This window comes from Ictidomys tridecemlineatus, chromosome 1 (assembly GCF_052094955.1).
Source record: "Ictidomys tridecemlineatus isolate mIctTri1 chromosome 1, mIctTri1.hap1, whole genome shotgun sequence".
Taxonomy (NCBI): domain Eukaryota; kingdom Metazoa; phylum Chordata; class Mammalia; order Rodentia; family Sciuridae; genus Ictidomys; species Ictidomys tridecemlineatus.
Genome location: NC_135477.1, coordinates 2584101 through 2608941, shown reverse-complemented (window position 1 = coordinate 2608941; position 24841 = coordinate 2584101). Strand labels below are relative to the sequence as shown.

Sequence of the window (24841 nt, the reverse complement as noted above, 5' to 3'; positions counted from 1 at the left end):
CACCGTCAAGGTCAGGGAGGCCAAGCTGACTCACAGAACCAAGGAGATCACAGAAAAGATATTAAAGGGTTTCAGGAATGTACATTCTCCCTGGGAGGCTGCAAGAACAAATACGGGGGGCCATGGGGGGCTTGAGGAGGAGGACATGGGCAAGGCCATGAAGGCCAAAGTGAGGACATGGAGCAGGAGCCATGGCCAGCGCTGCCCAAAACTGCCACAGAGAGGCCAGGGGTGCCAGTAGGTGCTGCCCAAGAGGGCTCAGGCACTGGCTTCCCGGAAGACAAGTGCCGGGAGGAGGCCAGGCAGGACGTATGGGACTGTGAAGGGGCAGATGGCCACCTCAGCCCTTGGGACTGCCGCCCCTGGGAGCTGGGGACAAGAGGAAGTCAGGAACACCTTGGTCTTGTTTTCTCCCTAACAAAGCCTAAAAGCCGGAGCACCAACCTCCCGGCTCCAAGGTTGACGGCGAACAAAAATGCCCACGACCCTCTGTTCTGCTCTGGGCTGCACAAACCACACGTGGCCAGGAGGAACCAGCGTCAGCCTCCGCACGAGCTCTGGCCACGTGGGGCCACGCTGGCTGCACGATTGCTAAGTGGACAGTGAGCCAACCTACTTATAAATCCAAGTAAGTGAGTAAAGTTGTTGGTTTTCCCTTAGTGCTCTGAGAAGTAGAGGAACAAGAGCCTCCGACAGAACGTTCTTCATGCAGAGTTAATCAATCAAACCCTACTGCCCTCAAGGAGGGTCAAGGACACAGAGCTTCCAGAGGGACTCTGGCAGTGCCTCTGGTGGCCACCAGCCCCCAGATGCACCCTGGCCAACAGGGCTCTCGTCACTCCCCATTGGGCAGCCACACCACCTGAGCTGCTGGGTCCCACCAGGAGCCAGAAGTACCTCCAGAACTGGGGATTTGGCTTTCCGCCCTCCATGTCCACCTGCCCTGAGATGTCCCCTCTGACCACGAGGACGACCAGGCGTTCCGACTACCAGGAGGACTCCTCCACCGGTCGTTCCCATCTGTGTGCAACGCCCTGGTACGGACACCCATCCTCCACCAGCACGGTGCTGCGGCTCGGAGGGAGCAGAGGGAGGTCTCTGTCGGTGGCGCAGGTTCTGCTCCATCATTTGCATGCCATCCAGTGCTCTCTAGGTGACCTGTCAGTGTCAGCTCAGTGATCTTTCCCTCAAAGAGGAGAGGAGCGGGGAAAGGAGTCCTGCGGGAACTCGCCCGCAGATAGCAATGCCCAAGTCCACTGAGGACAGGACCCTGGGGCACATGCAGATGGGAATGACCCAGAATCCCAAGGTGGGCAGGCTGAGCCCTGTAGGGCACAGACAGCAAGAGGGAGCTCCTGTGCATAAAAAGAACCAGCACTTGTTGTAGAGACCTTTTGAAAATACCTAAAACTACACAAAGAATACCAAAAATCGCCTCTAACACAGAACCCAGAGTTAGCAACGACTGCTGCTCAGATCATTTCCTATCAGTCCCTTTTCTGCATTTTTTAAACAAAATGGGGATCATGTAGTGCATGTTTTCATGTCTTTTTTCACCTGATTTTGTGTCTGGTGTATTTGCCAGTTGGCCATTTCCAGTACTCAGAGATGTGGCCCTTGGACCCCACAGCTCGCCCCTCCCTGTTGGGGATGAAGCATTTCCCATTTGACAAGGTCACATTCTTGCATCTTCACCTGCATCACTGAGTCCTCAGGTGAGATCCCCACACAAGGGTGTCGAGTCCGTGGAGCTCGGAGGTCAGCGGACGCTCACGGTGCCTCCTGGAGGCCTGGGTGCGCTTCGCCTGCCCCAGGGCTGGGCAGCAGGTTACTGCGGCCCTCCCGCCCAGGATGCGGCTCACCTTCTTCACTAACGTGTGCACACAACCACACTCACAGGCTTAAGCAGCGATTCTTCAATTCACTGCCAGGAGAGGGCTGTGGCCCTTTCCATGTCCCCTGTCCACATTTTAGTCCCTTCCCTGTTACATTTTGCCAAACTCGTGGTAAGCTTTCCTACAAACCAGAGAGGCCTGTGGAGGAGCTCACAGGCCGCAGGCTCAAACCAGTGCCCCTCAGGCCATGTGCAGACACTCCAGGAAGGTGAGGTCACTCCTTGAGAAGGTCCTACCAGGTGAGAGGAGCAACAGGGATGTGTTGAATGCCACACAGACTCATAGGTGGGTGGCCTTCACAATGCAGCACAGAAGCTTGCCGATGAGTTGCTACCAGAGGAAAGATGGGAACTAGTCTGAAGCAGAGACGGCCACATCGTACCCACACTGGGTGGCAGTCACTAGGCCCATCATAAGAAGGCCACCTCGCAGAGACAGAGTGCCCTGTTTGTCCCATAAAAGGAGTCACGCACAGAGCTTACTGTTCAGTGTGGCTCCTCAAAACTCACCAGCACACAGGATGCATCTTTCCCCTTTTATCTTTGGTCAGAAGAAGGGCATTACTCAACCCTGAGAGTCACTAAGATGTCATAAAAATTAGAGCCCAGAGAATCTGGGCTTGTGCTCTTTGCTCTGGACAGAACAACTCTTGAGAAAACAGGAAGGACCCCGGTGTGTGAGGGTCCTTTCAATGCAAGGTCACTTTGGGAACGACGTAGACCTCTAATGTTCTTCTGGGTCCGAGTGCACTTTGGTACTATACCTTTGGGATCAAGGTGAGGTCCTTAGTGGCCATGAGGCTCTGTCGTGTACAGATCCTGATGGCCAGAATAGACCGCAGCATTATTCAGCAATGTACCCCCACTCAGGCCTCCTTTGAAAAGTGGGCTCCTTAACGTCATGTACCAAATAGCCCTCTAGGTCCACCAGAACGGGACCATGGTCTAATCTGATCTGGCTTCTGATGTCCACACTGATGCCTGGCACAGGACGAAGATCAGACATACTCCAAGCTGTTCAGAATGAAGTCTTCTCATGTTACTCTCCCAGCCATGGAGACAGAACCAATTTGGGCCTTCTGACTGCTTCAAGGCAGGCTAAGTAGTTCTGTTGCTTTCACAAAGAAAGCCTAACTCCACACTCCTGACCCTCCAGGCCACAGAGAAGGCACCCTCCTCCCTGACCTGCTCTCCTGCAGGTCCTCAGCGGATCCCAGATGGCTCTGTGGAGCTCCCTGGATGGCTGGTGCCCAGGGTGCCAGAGGATGTACCTCTTCTGGGGTGACCAAGCCAAGATCCGGGGTCCACTGCAGCCATCAGCTGTGTCCAGCCACCCTGGGAAGGTGGACTTGCCATGATGCAAGGCTGGTATGTATTAGGACCCGTCGGGCGGATTTTAGGACTGTGGAATGCAGGCAGGAATGCTCCCCGGCACCTGGGAAGTCCTCTGCTTTCCCTGCCTCTCAGAAGCAGAAGGCATTACTATGGCTTTCTACCTAAAACACAGAGGGCTGAGACAGGCCTCGGTGGATGACCCACTCTTCTCTTTGGGGCATCTGCTGCTGAAGGATGAAATAAAGCACCATGTGGGAAAAGCCAGGTGGTTTGGAGACGGTCCCCCGGAGCAGCCAGCCCTCTCTCCTGGCCCACGTAGCCTGCCTCTCCCTGCACAGGGCCACTTGCTTGTCATGGGAGGAGAGACACGCCTTTACGTGCCAGAGCTGCCACCGATCTGATAGTGCCACTGCCGATCGATGGCTCCTCTTGGAGAAACGAAGGACTGCTTTCAAAGCTTGTGTGTGTTTGTCACCTTCACAGTTTATTCCCATGGCCTAAAAGATCAATACGTCACCATCCCGAGGGCAGCACTCTGTGCAGGCCTCAGAGCAAGCAGCCCTCTCCGCGTCACCATCACGCCCCCAGGAAATTCTCCTCTGGCTGAACAATTTTTTTTTTTTTGCAAATTTTGCATTTCAAATCACAGAAACAGACTAAAATTAGGTCAGCCATCATTTGTCCAATGCCATGAATGTACACGTGGATCACGAGCCAGGATGTTACCAAGCTAGGAGCCTCTGAGCCACGAACAATTAGAAACAGCCGCCGTCCTCAAATCCCGGGCCTCCACCTATAACCAAGACAAACTTTGTCTGTTTCCTTCTTTTCCTTTTTTTCAATTTCAGAATCTCAGTGCACCAGCGGGGCTGGGATGCATTTCACTCTTGACTGGGTACAGTGAGATTGCTAATCAGGATTACTTGATTCAGTCAACACTGATTTCAATAAAAAGACCAAAAAAATTATCATAAATATAGAGAAGGTGCGGGCGGCAGTGACAGGTGATCAAAATCTCATCCGCTTGGAATCAGCCTGATTCACGGATGCGGGGGAGGAGAGACGCGATTCCGCCACCGAGATCATTATCCGCCTCTCGGCGGCCACTTCTGAGCGCGCACCCACGTGGCACGCACGCTCACGCACACCACGCACACGCACGTCTGGGCACCCGGAGCCGCTGCTGCGAGGGGAGCCGGCAGGGCCCAGTGTGGGCGGAGCCAGTTCTGGACCCGCACCTCGGCCCCGCACTGGCAGTGCCAGGGGCGTCTCAGGCCGAAGGCAGCCTGCGCGCCAGGGCAGCAGGCACCTTCACACACAAAAGGGTCTTGCGGGCCTTGGCACGGGGGCTCAATGGACCCCCAAGCTGGACGGGAGTCCTGCTGCAGCCCCCCAACAGCCTCGGCAGACAGACACCAGGCTGGCTGGAGGCACGGCCACATCTTCCCTTTCCTGCTGTACCAATCTCCATTTCCTCTGCCGGCCAGACCCTGAAGGGCTCTGCTGTGCCCAGTGTTGGGGCCAGGGTGAGGTAGGGGGCGCTCCCTCCCACCTCCTCCAGGGGACACTTCCCCCACAGTGCCAACCACTGGGCCTAGGTGCACTTGCCCAGAGGCCAGTACCTGCCTCCCGGGTCCCTCCCCACCCCTCAGCCCCACTCTCTCTCAACTCCCTCTTTAGAGATCCCACCATTCCAAAGAACCCCAGAACGCAGACCAGGGCCCTTGGCACCCATGCCCCACCAGGACTGGGGTTGCCAGGTAGCAAATGAAACCCAGGACACCCAGTTCAATGTGTGTTTCAGGTTGGCCACGACTCTTATCCTATCAAGGCAAATCTTGAAGGGAACATATTATCTCACAAAGTGAGCTGCTGCTTCTATGAAATTCAGATTTAACTGGGCATTTGTATCCTGTTGGGTCCCTTCCCCTCCCCACCTCCTCTCTCCCCCTGATCCAGCTGTGTCTGATGACAGAGCCCTCCCCCACCCTTTGAGACCCTGAGAGGCCTTTCCTGATTCCAGGCACAGATGTCACTTTCCCCTGGGCAGAGAGGCTCAGAGCAAGCACCGGCTAGCAGGTGCTGCAGGCCCTATAGTACTGAGGAGGTCCCAGTCTTTGTGTTCCCTAGCTCCTCAGGGGCAATCTGTTCTGATGAGTCTGCCCCTCATACATAGTAGGTATTCAATAAACGCCAGCGGCTCTAAGTGAGGCCCCATGTAGCACACAGGGATTTCTAGGTGCTCCTTCCTGGATGGGTGCTCTCTCCACCTCCCTCCCGCTTCCCCCGGCTCAGGCCATGCAAATGAGTTGCTCTGGGTAATTGTTTGACTGTGAGCTCATTTGCATACTATTAAGTGGCATGCTCAGCGGTGGGGCTGGGAGTTTCTAAGTTCACTCCCCCTCGTTCTTGGTCCCCCACACACTCCTCCTGCTCCAGCTGGAAGAGGGGACCCTGGAGACCATGAACAAAGAGAGCACTCCACGTGGGCCAAACAAGCCCTCCTGTGACTAAGGCACAGTGTTCCTCTTCAGATCTGACCTATCCCACCAAGGTCCGATCTGAGGTCAGCAGGACACACAGAAACAAGTCAGCCCTCAAAGAAGACCAAATTCATTCTCCATGCAAAGCTGGGCCCCTAGAATCTCCTAGAAGTTCCTGGAGTAGTCTGGAATGCTCTGGAACCACAGTGTTCTGGATCATCTGGACCAGAGAGCTAGATCACATGGATGGTGAGCTCACCTTCAGCAGTTGGTCCATCTTGATAAGCAAAGGCTAATGTTTTAGGTTAAGCATATCCCAAATTTTGCATGAGACATACTCACCCTTACATGTTAACCATACGCTAACAGCCATAGCTGTCTGTCCTGACAACAGGGCCTTCTCGAGGTCACACCAGCTGCCAGTGTGTGGACCAGTCATTGTGAGAACTGGCCTCACAACTCAGTGCCGAGCAGGAGACTCTGAGCAGCCCATGCATAAGACACAGAACTGATGGGTAGCAGGTAGAGATGCTTCCTGACCAGGGCCAGTAGTCCAGAACCCAAGGACAGACTATTCAAGGACACCCTTCCTAACCACAGCCCAGCAGGACAGCAGGCAGTGCATGGGTGCAGGCAAGTCAAGAAGCCAGCCTGACCCATTCCACATCCACAGGGAGGCACACCAAGGTCTGCCTGGCCCAGGGCCACACTCTGGCCTGTTGGCAGATGACCTCGCAGAGCAAAGAGCAGAGTGTGGGCAGATGATGGGAGAGGCTGGGATGGCAAGATGGGCCACAGTCAGCAAAAGGCAGGTGCAGAGGAGCCGCTTCCCAGAAGGCACCACCCACAGCAGGCCTAAGCACCAGGGGCCCTCCTCCACCACTATTCCACCGTGGGGGTTCCCGGAAGTTGCCCCCCCCCAGCTATACAGCTGGTGCCCAAGGCTGGCTAGACAAGGCAGCAGGTGCAGAGGGTTAGGGACTGTGCAGCCCAGCAACATCCATTACAATTACTAGAATTATTAAATTACAGAATTATGTAGAATTCCATTTCTGGAATTATAGAAAACATCACAGATGGACTCTGGGACCCCTGACCGTTTTAAAGACCCTCCCCCCATCCCAGGGCTCTCAGTCCTCTAGAGGCCAGGCTCAGGGAAGAAAAGGACTGGCCCAAGGTCTCCCACTTCTCCTGGACTAGCCAGGACATGTCCTCCACTTAGCCCATCCCCCTCCTGCCCCTGCACAGTCAGACATAATCCCAAGGGACACAGGAGGCCCGATGGCATCTCTCTCTGGGGACAGTGTTGATGGTTGAGAGAGCGGAGCAGAGCAGGGGCCCACCAGAGCTCAGGTGAGATGGGCCTCTGGGAGGATGGGGCAGCCCAATAGGAGCAGGGCCAGCCAGTGCAGGGGACAGGCAGGGAAGCACTGCTGTAACTAAGTCCCCCAGGAGGCCAGCTGCTGGGCAGAGACCATTCATAATTTCATGGACAGTTTTGCCCTTGGTTTCCTTTAGGTATTGGACTCCCTACAGTTCAATTTAACAGAATAAAACCGGGTCACACTCAGCACCCCATGAATGCAGCATCTAAGTGACTCAAACCAGGCACCTGTGGGCTGCTCACAGGAGACACGAGGGTCACAGACTAAGAAGAGCGAAGGGAATCCCTGAAAACTGGAGAGGGCAGTCTGGGAGGACAGCACACCTCAGACACACAGCTCAGCTCCCCAGGGACAGGAGCCTGCAGCACCACTGGGATCAGACAGCTGGGCAGTGACCTCTGCAGGCAGCAGGGCCTTGTGCCCCGTAGGGACAGGTCTAGGGTTCTCGAGATGCAGAGAGGTTCTTGTTTTGAGTTAATAGTGGGCTGGTTTGGAAGGCAGCATCCAGCTAAAGGACAGAAGGGGGGCTTCCGAAGGCCCAGTCTCCCTGGGGACTCTGAGAAGCCCTGGGGACTCGAGGGAAGAGGTCAATAGACGATGGTAAGAAAAACGAGAAGTGAAGCTTCTTCCTATTTCCCAGCCCCACTGACACCTCAGCCCTGCAGGTCCAGTCCCCTGCCACCTGCTAGGGTGTGGACGCCCACCTGTCCATCCACGGGGAACACTCACTCGGCAGCTACAGGTGGACCACAGGAGTGTCCCTCAGGTCTGGTCTACCACTGGGGTCTTTGAAGGAAAATAAGCATCTCTACCTGCCCCTAGGCCCGACTGGCCTCCATGGATACTTGTAGGGACTCCAGGTCACAGCTGGGGTCCATGAAGGGCCCTTTCTGTCCTCCATGCCCACCTGCAGGTCAGGCCATCTGGGGACAATCACCCTGAAACCAAGGAACTGCCTGAGGAAGTGCAGGTCCTTTCCAGTCCCTCTTCTACGAGGACATTGCTGAACAGGACGACCCTTGGGGAAAGCCAGGTACACCCCTGCTGCACCCCCTACTAATGCTTTACCTCCCCCAGGTGAAGCATGGCGAGGCTCCACCTCCTCCCAAGTCACAGGGTCTCCCTGTAAGCACAGGGGTTATTTTAGAAACTACACTGAAATACTTCAAAGTGACCCACGCTGTTTTCTGTATGTTTAATCCTGTCACACCACAATCACCCGAGGTACACAGAGACAGACCCTCGGGAGCACTGGCGAGGGCCCCTCTCCTGCTCACTGGGAGTCCTTGGCCCACAAGTGCCTCAAGGTGCGCCCTGTGTGGGTTCTGTCAGCGACCCCTGCAGGGATCTGAAATGGAAACCAGCGATGCTCCACACTCCACACTCTGGGAGGCCAGCGGGGCAGGAGCGGGCAGGGCCTCCTTGTCAGGTGCCTTCCAAGAGAAGGGCCGGAGGCCTTGCGCATCCATCAGGCTGGGAAGCAGAAGGGAGGAAACTTGGGGAACCCATGTCCAGCCTTCTGGACCCCATCAGACTGTTGGAAGATGAAGAGGTAGGCTTATGGAAGTGCTGCTGAGCATCTATCTCGTGACCCAATCAGCTCCATCCTTTCCTTGAACCTCTGACCTGTCCAACCCAGGAGTGCCCCTTGCATCTTTCTTCTTTACAGGAAACACCAATGCCACCGTATGGTACAAAGTCCCAGGAGAAACTTCAAATTCATTACGTCTCAGAAACAAACCACCCAAGCCAACCAGAGGCAAGCTCTGGCACTGGCTGGTTCTCCACGGCCCACCAGGAGGAGAGGAGAGGAAAGCCAGTTCCAAGCTGGTCTCGTGGGTAGGGATGTCCCCATCACAGTGGTGGCCTGCTGCCCGCCATCCCTCTCTGCTTTCCACCCAGCTCCCCAGTCGAGAGTCCTGGCCCCCACCCAAGTGCCCAACACACAGCAAGTACAAGTGGCCACCTGAAACGACACAGGGAGGTGAGTCCACACGGCAGCCCCAGACTTCACAGGAACTCGGACCAACCTAGGGCCACACGGAGAGCTCCCACAGCCAGCAGCAAGGCGGGACTGCTCCTAGCAGCTAGCGGCCCTCTCCCGGGCACGTTTTGTGTAAGGACGTGTTCTGGGTTCTGTGTTCTTTTGATTGTCTGTCCAGCCAAACTGGGTGAGGAAGTAGCTTCGGGGGCAGCAGGGTGGAGCCTCCCCACCATGGTGCTGTGTTCCCTGTGATGTGTCCCTGAGGTTATGAGGCTGCCCCTCTGGACTGTCCAGACCTAGGGCTTGGTGGCATTGAAACTCTCCCAGCACTTCCACAGATGGAGTTAGCATTCCCACGTGGACCTGTCACACCCAGGAGGGGCACACTATGACCAAAGTACTTTACAGGCCGAGAAAATGGTGCCCATGTCCCAACCGCCCCGATGAGCAGCATTTCTAAACACGGTCTTCTAAAAACCCACCGAGTTCCACCAAGCCCAGGGGCCTCTGTGGCCTCCTAGCCTGTGTCCCTTCTGACAGGAGCATGTCCAGTGGCTCCCACATTGACCAGAACATCCCCAGCCTCTTTTCCAAGCTCACAGCTCTGAGGACCCCCTGGCCTGACCAGAGCCCACCATGAGCAGACCCCTCCAGGCACACCTGTGGCTTCGTGTGTAGAGACCATCCTCACGCCACAGAGACACCACGTCACTCTGCACAGGGTAACACCACGCACACCTCCTGAGAGCCTTCACGCATCTTCTCTCTGGGCCCCCATCCTGGGGAACATCAGCATGAACCCCCCAGTCTATTCAAGGAAGCACGAGGGGAGGGCTCACCCGACCTTGCCAGAAGTCCAGGCTCAGAGGCCGGGCCTCATGCTGCAGAGCTCCCTGGTATCCTGGGGCTCCTTCAGCTGGGGTCGTCAGCACCCGCACAGGCCCTGGCATGGAGAGGTGAGCAAACGAAGGGCCCCAACAGCCTGGGTTGAAATCCCAAGCGCACCCCTTTCCAGCTGAGTGATCTTAGACAAGCTTCTTAACATCCCCAAATGTGAGAGAATTACAGTAAATACCGAATCTGGGCCGTTGGGGGCATGCCTGGTAAGGAGCCTGTTTAGTGAGCATTCCTTAGTGAGCTGGCTTTGTGGCTGTTGGCGTGCAACATGATGGGGCTGCCAATGGTGGGCTTCTACCCCAGGCCCCCACCACACTCCGTGGGAAGTGGGGGATAGCAGACAAAGGAGGGATGGCCTCACCTTGACCTAGCACCCTGGAGGTTCTCCCATGAAGGCTACCTCCCCACCTGAGGTGGCCCAAGGGCTGGAGTTGCTACAGGGAGTCTGTGAGTGCAGACGTGGAGTGTGCCACTCACCCCAGGAACTCCCAGCCCTGGCTGCCCCAGGCCAACACCGGCCTCCCTGCAGGGTGTGTACAACCAGACAGGCCCCAGCAACCTGGGTGCTGGACTGCTCAGCCAAGGAGTGGGTCCCCTCCCTACAGGGGGACCTTGCGGGTAAGACCCCCTCTAAGAACTTCTGAAGTCTCAGGTACGAGGAGAAAAGGAGACAGCCTGCTCCTCATGGGAACTCGGTCCTCAAGTGCAATAAACATGGACATTTTAAATTGGGACAGTAAAGATCCTACTTCAACAGGTAGCCAGAGATACACCACATCAAACAGCCTGCCACAGGCACCAAATTCAAGGAACAAGAAAACCCATGGCAGGAACTTCACTTCAGCAGACCATGAGAGGCCGGGCCAGGGGTGCTCCGGGCCTCAGCCAGGAGCACAAGGCTTCAAAGCATGAGGACACGACAGGGACATCACTCACTTCTGTTCTGCCTCAGTTTCCACAAAAAGGGCACACTGACTGAGTGCCCAGAGAAGGTGGCCCAGCTGCCCTTCCTCAGGCCTTCTCTGGGCCACAGGAAACCCATCGCCCAAGAACAGCACCAAGATGCAACATGGGGGCTAGGTCCTGGGCTGGGCTGGGAGAGGTCTCTGTCCACGGCCTCAGAGCCCTGGCTTGAGCAGGTTCGCAGTGGGATAGCGTCCTTCCATGCATTTCCAGGGGTGATGGCCTTTTGAGAGAGCAGCTAGAGGGAAGTGAGGAAGGAGATGAGGAGGAGGAGCGGGGCTCTGTCCAGAGGGCCTGCAGGTCAGGGGGAGGCAGACATAGGACTCCTCCAGGGAGGCTGTGCAGGAGTCAGGCTGGACTGCCCTTCCAGTAAGATCCTGGGCACGAGTGTGCCAGCTGCATTGAAGGGGGCTGGGACCCATGGAGGGACCCGTCAGGGGCTCTGCAGAAACCATGAGGGCAGTGGGCAGAGAACAGATACCCAGTGGGTCATTCTGAGGGGGTACGGGTGGACCCAACAGCCCAGCAGGCTGCAGAAGGAGCTGGCCAGGCAGAGGTCCTGGGTCCTGGCTGTGGCCTGGGGAGGGAGGCCATGAATAAAAAGCTGAGGTCCAAGATCTAGACAGCAGGGTCCCGCCAGTGTCCCTGCAGCCAGGAGAGAAGCCCCTGGGCCCTAGGGACCTCCCTGCCCTGCAAGGCACAAGTGCCTTGTGGGGTCCCTGCAGGTCCTCCCACTGTGCCTGTCCCACCTGTGGTCTTTCTTCTGCTACGGCTTTTGTGAAGATAAAAATGAAATTTGAATTTTCAGGGAAACTTGTCTTGCAGATTTTTAATGACTTGAGAATACTCCCCCACAGGCAGGCACCATGTCAGGGTGGCTCTGGACTCTGGTGGCCCTATAGATCTCCTTCCCCAGACAGCAACCCAAGATGCACTGGCAAAAACATGCCCCCTAAAATCACAAAAGCAAACGGGGAAATGGCTTGCAGTAGGTCAATGCCAAACCAAACAGAAGCAAACTGAGCTGCCCTGTGTTCTTCCCAGCAGTGCTCTGCGCCTGCCCGGCAGAGCGTCCCCCATGTTGCAGGGACAGCTACCAACGGCTGCAGACAGGAGGGCACAACAAAGCTCTGAGGTGCCAGGCAGACTGGGGAAACTGAGGCTGGCCCCATGCCCCAGGGAACCTCTAGACATGGCCTCTGTGCTCTTTAAGGATGTAAAAATAGCGAGTATTTCTTCTAAACAGTGCATGCCTGTTTGCAAATCTGGTGACTACTTTGAAGGTATCGTTGACAAGATCTTCTTTTTAAAGAAATCAATAGAACAACTGATTCTAAAAGACCGGAACAGTCCCTCCTCCCACACAATCTAAGCCCAGTGAAGAGTTTCTCGTGCAGAACGCCACACACAGGCACGTCGCAGGGTTTTCCCTTGGTGCCAGCTTTCGGTCGACACTAGTTCAGGGGCCTCCGAGTAAGAGGCATCCTGATTTAAGGTATTTACATGGTTTCTAATGGGCGTCTTCCTCTAGATTCCAAAAGAAAGGCTGCAGAAGAGGCAGATTTCTGTCCTCCACCCTGCACTGCTTTGCCTGCATGATGGGAAGTGACTGGACAACTCCACAGCTGCTCAAAAAGCCAACAATTTCTTCCACACAAACAAGGCCAGTCAGCGCGGGAAGCTGCCAGGCGGCTCTTCACCAGGCCATGCCTGACCCGGCCTTCCCGGTTGAGGGGATTCCGGCGGCTCTCCACAGAAAAATAAACAGCAAATACTTACAGGGGACAGCCTTGTAGAACTGATTCCTTAATCAACAGTTAAAGAAGCAAATTGGATTTACCCTATCACCAAAAAAAAAAAAAAAAATTAATTCCAGATTGTAGTTATTGTCTTAAGTACAAGAAGGTTGTCTTATAGGCTTGGCTGGATAATTTCATTTTAAAAGTATCTCTAAAATTTGACATCCCTTGGGATTTGTGGTTTTCTCCATCATTATATAACTGTAAACTTCTGGATGTTAGAGATTGGATAATTTCTTTCAGCTGGACCTGGCCTGCAGCGGGCTGGGATGCTGAGGATGCACACTAACGGGTTGCCAGGAGTTGCCAGGCGGCCTGGGAGCATGACAGATGCCCAGCAGGCACGTTAGAAGTTTTGGTGTGCGAGACTTTTCTTATTTATTTTCCTTCATATGCTTTTTTGAATCTCTGCTATTAATTATGAAGGGATTGTTAGAGATTCTTTTTACAAGCTGCATCTACACAAGCCAGAGAAAACAAAACAGAGACCAAGATCCTGTCTCTTGCAGGCGGTGGGGTTTGCTCCTGATGCACAGTTCTGCCATGCTGAGCTCTTTGGAACCATATGTTCTTGCAACGTTATGCAGAGGAGCTGGCCTTCGAGCACATGACAGTCCTGTGCTGGCCTCACCCTGCACAGCCCTAGCCGAAACCGTAAAACGCTCGGTAAAACCAGTCGTACTCGGCGCTGCGCGTGTCTCCGTGGGTAAAATATCTCCCCAGACTTTCCCACCCCGTGTGTGATTTCTGAGTTGATTAACATTTCATCTCTAGTGTTATGTTATTATAACCTTTATGTTTTAATCCATTTTTTACACTGTGGGAAAAGAAAAATATCACTATTCTAGTAATCAAGTTATTCCTGTAAAATCCTAAATAAAATGAGAATTTTATTAAAGATATTTATCTTATACAACAAGAATAAAATCAATTTGCACTGCTGGTACAGCATCCAGTTACAATAACATTAAAATATATTGTTTATTTGCGGGTGGGGCCATTTCTCTTTCCAGATTGGTCAATGAGAGCACTATGGTGCCCCTCTTTCAGAATATCGGCTTGGCGGCTGGACGTGGAGGAGAGCATTTTTATTGTTAATCAATGCCAATCAATTCTGAGCCTTGATGTTAAATAGGGATCAATACCGCTGGGCTGCAGATGAGATCTGATTTCAATTGGTGAGTGAACCTGCAGAAGTTTTTAATCACAAGGTAAATCAAGACCTGGAACATAAGTCAGATGAATTAATATCGGTGGTGTAGGACCTCTCTTGCCACTGATCCAGCACAAGGAAATTTCTGTCATATTTCATTATCACTCTTCGGGCTGCTGAAGGCAGCGTTTGGGGAGCATTTTCTTAGTGGAGGCTGGAGCGCCCCTCACACCACACGGTGAATCCTGGCTGCAACTACAGCCAGCTGGTCCACCGAGTATAGTTATACGTATGCCCCATGAATCTCATTTTATGCGATTAAGATCCATAAAAATTCAATAGCTTTTCTTCTGCAATTCACATTTTACCTGGTGAAATATCATAAGAATTTCATTATCTTTGCAGCTGTTGCCTAGGATCAAGCAAAGGTTATTATCCTCTTCGAAAACACTATAGAATATGTACGAAAATGTCAGGAGAACTGGGCATTTAAAGCTTGATTTTTTAAAAGAAAAACAGTGTCTGAAGTTTAGAATAAACTGCACTTGACATTTATGTACCATGATGCATTTCTTGGTAAACTGATTTTGCAAGGAAATTCTTTGAATTCGACTCTGTGACCAGATTGTAAAAGGAAAAGGAAAGATGGGAGGGGAGGGGAGGGGAGGGGAGGGAGAGGAGGGGAGGGGAGGGGAGGGGAGAGCCAGAGGACGGGAGGACAAGGCAAGAAAGCAAAGGGGGTGGCGTGGCAACCCTAAACCCAAGTTCTCCTCCCTCCATCGGCCCACATAGGATTTCCTAACCTTTCAGATAACCATCTCTGGGAAGACAACCCCGGAGAACCCTAAAACCGATTGCCATGGTCTAATCCTATGGATCATTCAGGCCCATTTAAAGCATTTGAAGAAAAATGGCCAGTGCAGAGAAGGTGATTGATCAGAAAGCTCTGTAAATCACGCAGGTTCGGGACGGTCCTCCGGCCTCCACCGCTCGGTTCCATCCACGATGATAAATTAGCATTAGATAGAACCTAATGAGTTTACTAAACATTTGGGATTTGTGCTAATAAACTGGCTGGCTGTGAACTAGCGGAAGCGACGAGCAATCCCGGGGCTCTCTCTTATCTCTGTAACATGACAGTTAAGCCACGCTTCCAATCTGCGATCAATTCATCATCCGACACCATTGTACATTCTTCACAAAAAGATAATTACTGCTTCCCTGGATCAGAACACTCATATTTCCTTGGAATTGCAGGTCTTGATAGCAGGTACTGTCACTGCTGCCTTCGAGCCCCACTATACAGCTCTATTTATGATCATTATTTTCGCCTAAACAAGCCTTTTTCCTCAACTTGATAACGAAACCTGCTATGATGAGAAGGGAACAGTTAAGACATTGTTTCCTCTGCGGAGTCTTTTACGTTTAGTGGAGGCCGCTGGCAAATATTTTATTCAGGGCATTAGTAAAAGTTTCCACTCGTTAGAACATATCGCTACCATTTCCTTAAAAAAAAAAAAAAATCTGTTCCCAGCTCTGATTTGTGAAAAACAGGGAATAAGAGTGAAGCCAGTAACGTCACAAGGAATAAATCAAAACGTGATTAAAAAGACGGTAGCAGTTTGAAAATCGCATGCCCTTGGCTTCCCTGCCTCTGGTTCCTGGGTCCCCTCCTCGCCTTACAGGAGGGATCTGCACTGCTGCATGGTCAACTCTGTTTGACCCCCTGCACACGCAATAAATTACCACAACACACAACTCCGAAACAATGTAAATTAGTTACTGCTTCAGTCTAATAAATGGGAACAAATGTGTTTGGGGCTGGAAAGGGGTTCTGGACGCTCTAATTGCAGGGAATGATTATAATGGGGTCTTAGGAAACAGGAGCAGGAGTCACCTGTCGTGACAAACACCCGGCCCAGAAAACATGCTTCCAACAGCAGGACTTGCAGCCGCCAAGTCACAATTTCCCTTAAAGTTAAATGGACTTCTGTGCTTGCTTAATTCACCAGCACACATGAAAGAGGTACCTTTAAGACTACCTATGTGTCACGATATTCTGAGCCAAAACGAGTATGTTTTCATCTTAAAGCTTTTTCTGGCCTTGTCACTGGTAAGCTATGCCCAGGAGAGGCCAGACCTGCATCCAGGACGAGAACCCTGGAGACCCAGGGACGGGGAAAGGAGCGGTCATCAGGCAGGAGTGAGGGAGGGTGGGATCTGTTTCTGAGCCTCACAGGGCACAGCTCTGGCGGGGGACCCTCGCAGGGTATGAACTTGCATAACTCATTATTTGTTCAAAGTAATGATCTTTGGGGAAAGGGCTGTTATATTTAGAACTCGCTTGTCAAATTTAATAAATGACAGTGACTGTCGTTCCCTCCCCAAAAGCACTTTCCCAGGTCCTTGCACCTCTCCCTGGGGCCTCTGCTGGCCGGGGACCCACAGCAGCCCACGTCCCAGTAACTGATGGCTGCTGCCCAGTGGCCGGATCAGGCCACTGACCTCGGATGGTGGGGACAAGCAGCTCATCCAATCCAATCCCCCACTTGCTTGCCGACCCAATCTTCCTCATGTCAGAGGGCTTATCGCTTCATTGAGAACGTGGAAGTGGACAGGGGAGCTCCCCTTGGCAGAATGTCCAATAACCAAATATCAAGGAAGAGAGGCCATGGGGCCACCCGTCCCAGCACACTGATCTGATTTACAAACCTTTCCTAATGTGAAACAAATGCTGTGGGTGTGAACTCACACTTAACCGTAAAAACCCTTGCATTACTCTGCCTCGTATTAAATACCACATATAACTCTCAGCAGGTTTTATGTTGTGTTTTACTGTCAGCAATGGCTAAGGCTGGCCTAACATTTTGTTTGGCAATTAGGAAAATTTGTAGTTTAATTTATTAAAGCAAAAAAGCCAACAACTACACTGAATGCTGAATTCATCATCCTGTTTTTATGCCATGGTGCAGCATTTTTGCCTTCCCAAAAATTTAATCATCCTCCTTTTATGGCCTGTGCTATTTAGATATTCTAAAATAGTATTATTTAGGAAATAAAGCCAATAGTAAGTGAAATTGAGTTGTACCACTTACATAAGTTCACAGCGAAAAGTTAAGACACTTTGATCTTTTTGCAAAGGAGCTGCTTAAATGCAACAGAGGGCAGGCGAGAGGTGCGCACTGCCCAGAGCCCCAAGAACCCCACAGACAGCTTCCTACGTGAGAAGCTGCCCCGGTCAGGAACGAAGGCGTTCGTGACAAAATGCCAAGTCACCAAGAGACAGGAAAGATCTTGCCAGAAATCTTGGGAAAGGAAAACAAAACAAAACCCTGAAAGTCAAAAAAGTAGGCGGCCACAAAAGACCTGGAGGAGACTTCACGGCGCACTGCTCCGTGACAGAGGCCGAGCCCGTCTGCAAAGTCCTCCACACAGGAGGCCAGCCACGGCCACCAGTAAAGGGACGTGGGTGACGGGGGCTCTGGAAGGGGTGGATGGATGCACAGGTGGGCAACTGAGGATCTAGGTCAGGGCTCTGTGTGTGACGCTGTGACGGTTGAGTCACATCACCAGGCCTCTATCAAAGCCCACAGGAAGAACAAGGCCCAGAGTGAGCTCTCACGTAACCACGGACTTTAGTTATTGGTAATGTATCAATATGGCTCGGGGGTAACTAATGTCCCACACCAACAAAAGATGTTCATGCTAGGGGGACTGAAGGTGGGGAGGAGGGCGGACAAGAGAGCTCTGTACCTTCTGCTCATTTTTCTGCCAACCTAAAACTGCTCTTGAAAATAAAGTCTATGAATTGGTCTTAAATGATTTTAAAAGCGAACATCTCTAACCCACATCCGATGCAGAGGACAACGCTGCCAAGCGGGGACCATCTGCTTCCATGTGGCCCCCAGTCCCTGTCCCCTCCACCTCGCCTAGTCCTTCCTCTACAGGTAGGGCACATGGTCATGGACAAGGGCAACTTGGAGAGGATGCCTGCCTGAATCCGCCAGCTTTTAGTTCATACCAGGCACATTCCCTTGCACCAAAGGTCTTTGAGAACTTAGAAGATAATCAACCCTCTCCATTGGGCTATAAAGACCCTTCCCCTAATAACAGAATTTGGGGAAAGTGACCTTCTATGTAAGTCCTGTCCCCTGCCCAGGGTTGGGGTGATAGGCTTGGAGAAGACACACTGCCAAGCCAGGGCTCCTGCTGCACGTCACCTGTTTATCTGCAGCCCCCTAACAGCCAGATCAGCAGGTCCGTACAACTTTCCATTTGGGTTAAAACCTCTAGCAAGGGTGACGCGGTGAAGCTTTGTAAGAAACTCTTCTGGAGTCCTTACTTAAGACAGCAGGCCTCCAGGGTCAAGGCTGGTCTTCCCCTTGCAAACTCACCATCACAAGGGCAAATGCTTCGAGGGCCTTATCATTGCCAAAGTTTTGTTCATTTGTATGGCTTTAACATGGCGCCCTGCCCCCAGTGCTTTCTACTAAGAGAGAGGGACCGGGCAGCTACAGGCAGTGGGCGGGAGCAGGGGCGGGAGTAGGGGCGGAGGCTGGGGTGCGGCTGGGGCTGCCTGTCTGGGCAAAGGCTGCCTCCTCCCAGATGTGCAGCAGCTCCCTGGCCTTCCAGCAGAGACACGCTGGAGCCGACTCCTTCCGTTGGTGGGGCCTGGGCTCTGTGTCCTGCAACAACACCACACAAGCCCCTTCCTTTCCGCACATGGTAAACTCATTTCCTAGTGAATTACCGGGAAGGCGCAAAGTGTGGCCCCTCTGTACACAGAGGACACAATCCATCCATGGGGCACTGCAGCCCGCATGGACTGAGTATTTTCTGGCCAAGCAATGATCAGTAAAGGTGTTGCAGAGGGACAACATTTGCTTTGTTTTTAGAGGACAGGGGACAAAAGTGATTCAAAAACAACTAAAACCAGAGTTTCCCTAGGCCCTGACACACGTAGCATTCTTCATCGAAATGTTGACAAATTTACAACACTTACTAGTTTGACAGATATGACTGGCTGTTTTCTGCATAAATTGTTTCAAAAACAGTTTTCTCGAGCTTCTACAATTTAATGAATGCTAGCTACCCCAAAGACTAAAAAACTTACAATACAAAAAAGTCCTTAACCCATAAAATTCCTCTGTTTATTTTTCTAAATGATAACCATATTTTTATTTTAAAGCATTAATAATACCAGCATAATGTCTCATTATACAGAGTTTTAACCACAAACATTTCTGGGAGATTTGCTACTAAGATAAACAAACAAGAGGAGCGTGTGTTCTGCTGGCGGCAGGAGGGGTTTTGTCTTTGAACGGCCCGAGCTCCAGAGCTTTGCCAAGCACAGGTTAAGCTCCCTGAGTTTTCACTTCCTGTACCCCTACTTGTCAATCACTTCCTGTCTGCAAGGACAACTTCCATCATTAGAGCTTGGAATCTCTCCCTCCTCCAACGTGCCTCCCACTGCCACTGTGAGTTTGAATCCTGATAAATTATTCACCATCTTTGAAAAGTAACCGAAAATTACAGCATCAACTTGAGCCACCTCTATCCAGCAAAGATCCCCCTCCTCCTGTGTGTCTCCTAAACGCCTCCACGAGGCCAGCTCCTCCAGCTTCCTCCGGCGTCATGAGAAGGCCTCTGGCCAGCCCCAATTATCTCCTGGTGCACAGAGCGTAATTACTCGCTTCCTGTAAGCATGCGTAGCAGAACTCCCGTTTGGATGGCTTTCCGTAAGGTAATCCAATGCATCCATGCCATCCTAACACAATTACAGGCACTGGCTCTATCTCCACTCTCCACCTGATAAGGCTGCCGCAGAGGCGCGGGATGGTCTGCGTCAACTCCCCTCCTGGACTATAGCTTCTGACAGCCCTGCCTCCAGCCCCTCCCTCCACCCCTGCATGCTCCTAGTGGCCGCCTGCTGCTGCCGCCGGCCCTGTGCAGGCAGCACCACAGAGCTTTCCCCTGGCAGGAGCCAAGCCAGGGAAGAGTGCTGCGGAAGTCATTGTGGGCCTGTGGCTTGTTTTCAAACCTGGCCCTGGACTGCTCTGGCCGTGGAGCCCCTACCAGGCCAGGCAGCCATGAATCTGCAGAGGCCCCCTCAGTGTAGGCCAGGGGTGCAGGCCCGGGCCTGGTCGTGGCCCTGACCCTTGGCTCGCCCCAGCGCACCGGGCAGTGTGGCGTGCGTGAGGCACACTCATCTGGGGGTTATGGGCAGGAGCAGACGCACAAAGTGGGCACTGTTCATGGTGCCTCCCTATTTAAATGAAAGCATGTCGTTGTGACTCAATAAAACTGCTCTTCCTTTTCTGTTTATTTTCAGAAGTTTATGGAAAAAAAAAATGTCTGAAGGATGAATGAGCGCAGTGAACTTTTTGCCTCTCTGCACTGGTGTGCCAGGGAATGAAACGGCCATTCACACCTGAGCCCGGCGGAGCCAAGTGGGGCCTGCGCCAGCCAGAATCGGATTCTTTGTAGCCACGTCCATTCATCCAAAGTGTGCTTCAATATTGCCAAATTTCTAGCCAACATTTTCCCTTCTCTGAAGTCCCCGTGTATTAAAACAGACCCAGAACCAAAGAATGTCTCGAACGCACAGCCAGGGCCAAGGGAGGACTTGAGGGTCCCAAGGCCTATTTGGTGATAATTACATTCACATCTTTAAGAAAACTGAGAAGGAAAAATTAACACCAAACTATACTGTTTTCATTGCATTATGCAGATGAAACGACAAGTTGTCATTTAAGAAGTTAATAAACAGTCTCCGTTTTGCAGGTTGTCCAAATGCTACTGAATAGAAAACCTTGGATCCCTAAATGATGTGTAATTAAAATTATTTTTAAAATCCTCCTTGACAGGCCGAGGCTTAGCCAAAATGTAAATGACATTAAAGAAGACAATGAATTTAATTTTATTTAATGTCCCTTTTTGCAGATCCTCATTTACATAGCATTTTTAACAAAAGCGTTGACCTTATAAATGCTGGCATTTGTACAGCTTCGGCGGAGTTGGATTTAATCACGCTCGTGCAAAGCCATGAGGGAGGAAGCTTTAAGTTCTCTGCTTGGAGATGGAGTAGGAATAAAAACATTGGGACTGGTCAAATGTTTATCCTCCCCGCTTCTGAAAACAACCTGACAAGAAGATGTAAAGGGCGAGGGAATAACCCAGTGCTGTTTGTAAGGCTTGGTAATAATCATACATAATCGTTTGGAAATATAGCTAATAAAAAATATAATGAGTGTTCAGCAAAATCGGCATTAGGCCCAAATTACATGATATTAATACTTGAACAGGTGCAGAAAGGCGCTTTAAATGAGGTAAATGAATAAAATGTCCCAGAGCACAACTGTGTGTGCTGACAAAAAGTCAATCCCATGAATAATTCAGCGAGCGGGACTGCCAGCAAAGGTCGGCTCTCTTTGACCTTTGTGACAGGAAGTGAAAGGAAACACTGTTGACTAAAAAAAAAAAGAGAGAGAGAGAGAGAGAGACAGAGAGAGAGAAAGAAAAAAGAGAGAAAAAGAAAACCTCCGATCGGTCTTGGGCTACCGTTCTGCAACCACTTTAAAGGTGTAAACTTAAAACGCACAAATGAATCAAAGTAAGGCTTTGGAGGGCTGGGCGGGGGGAGCAGAGAGTGAGACCGCTGGTAGTTAGGGCCTCTACCAAAGACAATGTGAAATCGCAGACAATGAAAGGTTAAGCAAATAATATTTTTCTACATCCCAACGTCAATTATGTATAAAAATCTGAGGTCAGCTGCAAAGTATTTTCAGAGCCCATGGGGTTGAAATTCTGTAACAGCTGTTAAATATGACAAAACTTCACACCACCACCACCACCACCCCCTCCAAAAAAGAAAAAGTAAAGCTATTCCAAACTCTGTATGAAGGAAAATGGGATAAACAGATGTCTGGCTTCCACACAGGAAAGCAGGGCAGACTTGGAATGATGAGTCTCCCAAACTCCATAGACGAATGCCAGATTCACTGGGGAGGGGGCACTGCTTGCTGCAGAGATGCCAGCGAGCAGGGTGCCAGAGACGGTGCCATCTGGAACCGCCCCGCCAAGCCTGCTCCCCACGCTGCATGCGGCCCACCGTGTGGGCCAGCCGTGTGGGCAGCCACATTGCCCTGCTCCTGCGCCCCCCAGTCGGCTGCAACAGTTGGACCCTGCCCTCCCGCCCCCCCAGGCCAAGCAAGGAAGGGGAGGGTAAAGAGGATAAGCCTTCCTGGGCATTTCCAGAGCTCCCAAGGAAACAGACCGGGATGGCACAGGCGAATGATGTGGGCCCTAGTGTGGTTTTGGTTTAGCAGCTACGCCGACATCCTGTAATCATTTGCAGCCCTTGGAATGTACGGGTGAAACAGGAGAGATTTATCTGCTCATAGCTGGGATATGTGGACAATGGGTGTTCCTAATGAAGACCATCTGCTTTTGTGTTTTCCCAGAAAACATTATTCCATGAGGAAAATGATACTCCCACCCTTTCCAGCAATACCATAAAAATCCATGCATGTATATGTGCATGTGTATACTTACATGCATGCACAGGCACACATGTGGGTGCGAGGCCATGCATGGGTACAAGCATGCCCTCTCCTTCCTGCAGCGGGCTCTCTGCAGGTCAACACAATCCACATGGACACTGGTTCCTGAGTCATCTCTTTACGGACTGCACCTCTTCCTTTACAATGCCATGTTTCTCCTCTGCTCCATAAGTTGCTATATTATTTTAAATACACTGTAGTATAATTATATCCATGGAGCTATAAAAATTGTTTCTCTAGCCATGTTTTATGGGGAAGAAAACAGTTAACATAAGCAAAACCTTCACAATAAATGAAAAGGGCTTTGGAATGGGAAACATCCTCACTGTTTCCCCTTCTTTACTCTGAAGGGTCTTCCATGCCATTTATAAGTATTTAATGCTCCTGGAAGATAACTAGACTAAATTGTGTAATTAATTGATTTAAGGAATCAGGGTCTATAGAATGTGATCACCCTGCCAGAGCGGGGAGCACACATCTCTGTCCTCATAACACAGAATAGCAGTCTCCACACGCAAAAGAGGCTTGGAGTGGGTTGGAACAAATGTGGGGCCATTGATCTCAATTCAGGTTGGAATTATTGGTTTATATCCTCAGGACAAATATGCCTTATCTGGTCAGGACCTGCTAAATGTATCCAAAGGCCACAAGGAGCCAGCGAAGCGCATTGTATATAATTCTTTTTTAAGCCAACTAACCAAGTGACGACACGGCTGGTGGAGACCTGTAATCTGACTCACCAATCTGATGGGACATTTTATTCTGCAATACTCAAGAGGAAACACAGCCTAGAAACTCAACATAAGCAACTAATTTTCAGAGGCAACACACGCCCCACAGAAATGATTGTCATTATGAAATCGAAACGCATCTCAGTTGTGAAAGACCACATCGCTCCAAAGAGATTCCCCTCCTATAGGTGTTTTTCTTTCTCTGATTAACACAACTTGCCCTCGTGAACACTAAATTCATTTTTTTCCTCCTAGAAATATGCCTTAAGCTGGAGACAGTGCCAATGCCACAATCATTTCACAGAGGTTTCAGCAAGCAGCAAAATGCTAATAGTATTTTGTCGTTGCAAATGACAGCTCTCTTAAGAATGTTAAAAATGTACACTGTCTTTGTCATTACATAAAACTATTCTTACCTTAAAAATCCCTAACATGGCAGGTGATTAAAAATCCTATAAAATTGTCATATCTTTGAATTTAGAAGCAGAGCAGATTTTCCATCAATAATTAAGACCTCCAAAGCATTTATGCCAAACATAAATGGAGCTTCAATCCTCCTTATTCAAATAAACATGGTAAACCCATTAACCAAATGTTTTTACGTTTTCCCCTCCTCTCATGCTTCTAGAAGATCAAATGATCACACACTTCTCTTAGGCTATAGAGGTATGAGTGACCTCAGCACATACTCTAATTAACTAGATATAAGAGAGCACTCCCTCAGACGCGAAGAATAAATTTTGTATATCTGGAGGAGACACTTCCCGTCATGTGATAAAAACTGAGTTCGGAGTTACTCAGTATCAATCAGTCAACAAATGATTGAATGTTGCATAAATCCAAAATGATCTTGGAGGGAAAACATAGCATCCAAAATGTGAGTCGAATCAACACGGCCACTTCATTATTACAGCATGCTAAAAGTCTCATGACGTAAAAACAAATCATCTTTTCAAATTCATAAATCCCACTCAGAAGATGAAACACTTTCACAATCCTGCAAAGCTAACCTGTGCTGCCTTTCCAAGCATCTTCTACTCACACAAGACTCCCACAGCTACTCAAACCCGTTAGCCAATCCAAAAAATAAAATCAGTTCAGTCACAAGACAACCACCTAAGGCTGTACGATTTCCATAGCCACAACACTGACGACAAATGTAATTATATTGATTTTAGTAGTTTGAGTTCTATAAAGTGTTGAACTTGTTCTCAACTGCCTGAGTGACGGCCACAACTGGTCAACCCTATTTGATTACTAATAAGAGAGCTGTCCCTTCTGTCAGATACCCAACACTCTCCACTAAGCAAACCGGGATTTCAGCTAGTTAAACATTAGCATTGCTCTCCACTGGTGCCACATATTTCTTTAGGCTTAACTCATGGAGTTTTCCCGGCTTAATTTTTCAGACACTGGACAGCAAAGTTCATGATCAAAAGATAACTTTGTAATGAAAACTGCTGAAATTCAACCCCTCTTCAAAACAGTCTAAACCTCTACTTCATAAAACTGGTGTCATATGTACACGTCCAACATTTATTCGATTTGGGTACCAATTTCAAAATCTGCAGTCAATCACACACCGGGCCTTGGCTGCTCCCCATGGTTGGGAAGAAAGAAATCTCTCCTCCTCAGAGCGATCTGGGTGAGTGTGGA

General features: G+C 50.7%; 1 protein-coding gene across 11 annotated transcripts in view; it reads right to left on the bottom strand.

Annotated features, from left to right (window-relative positions):
- The window catches only part of Ebf3 (EBF transcription factor 3), a 116494-nt gene that overhangs the window by 83985 nt on the left and 7668 nt on the right, over window positions 1-24841 (bottom strand). The window lies entirely within an intron of this gene.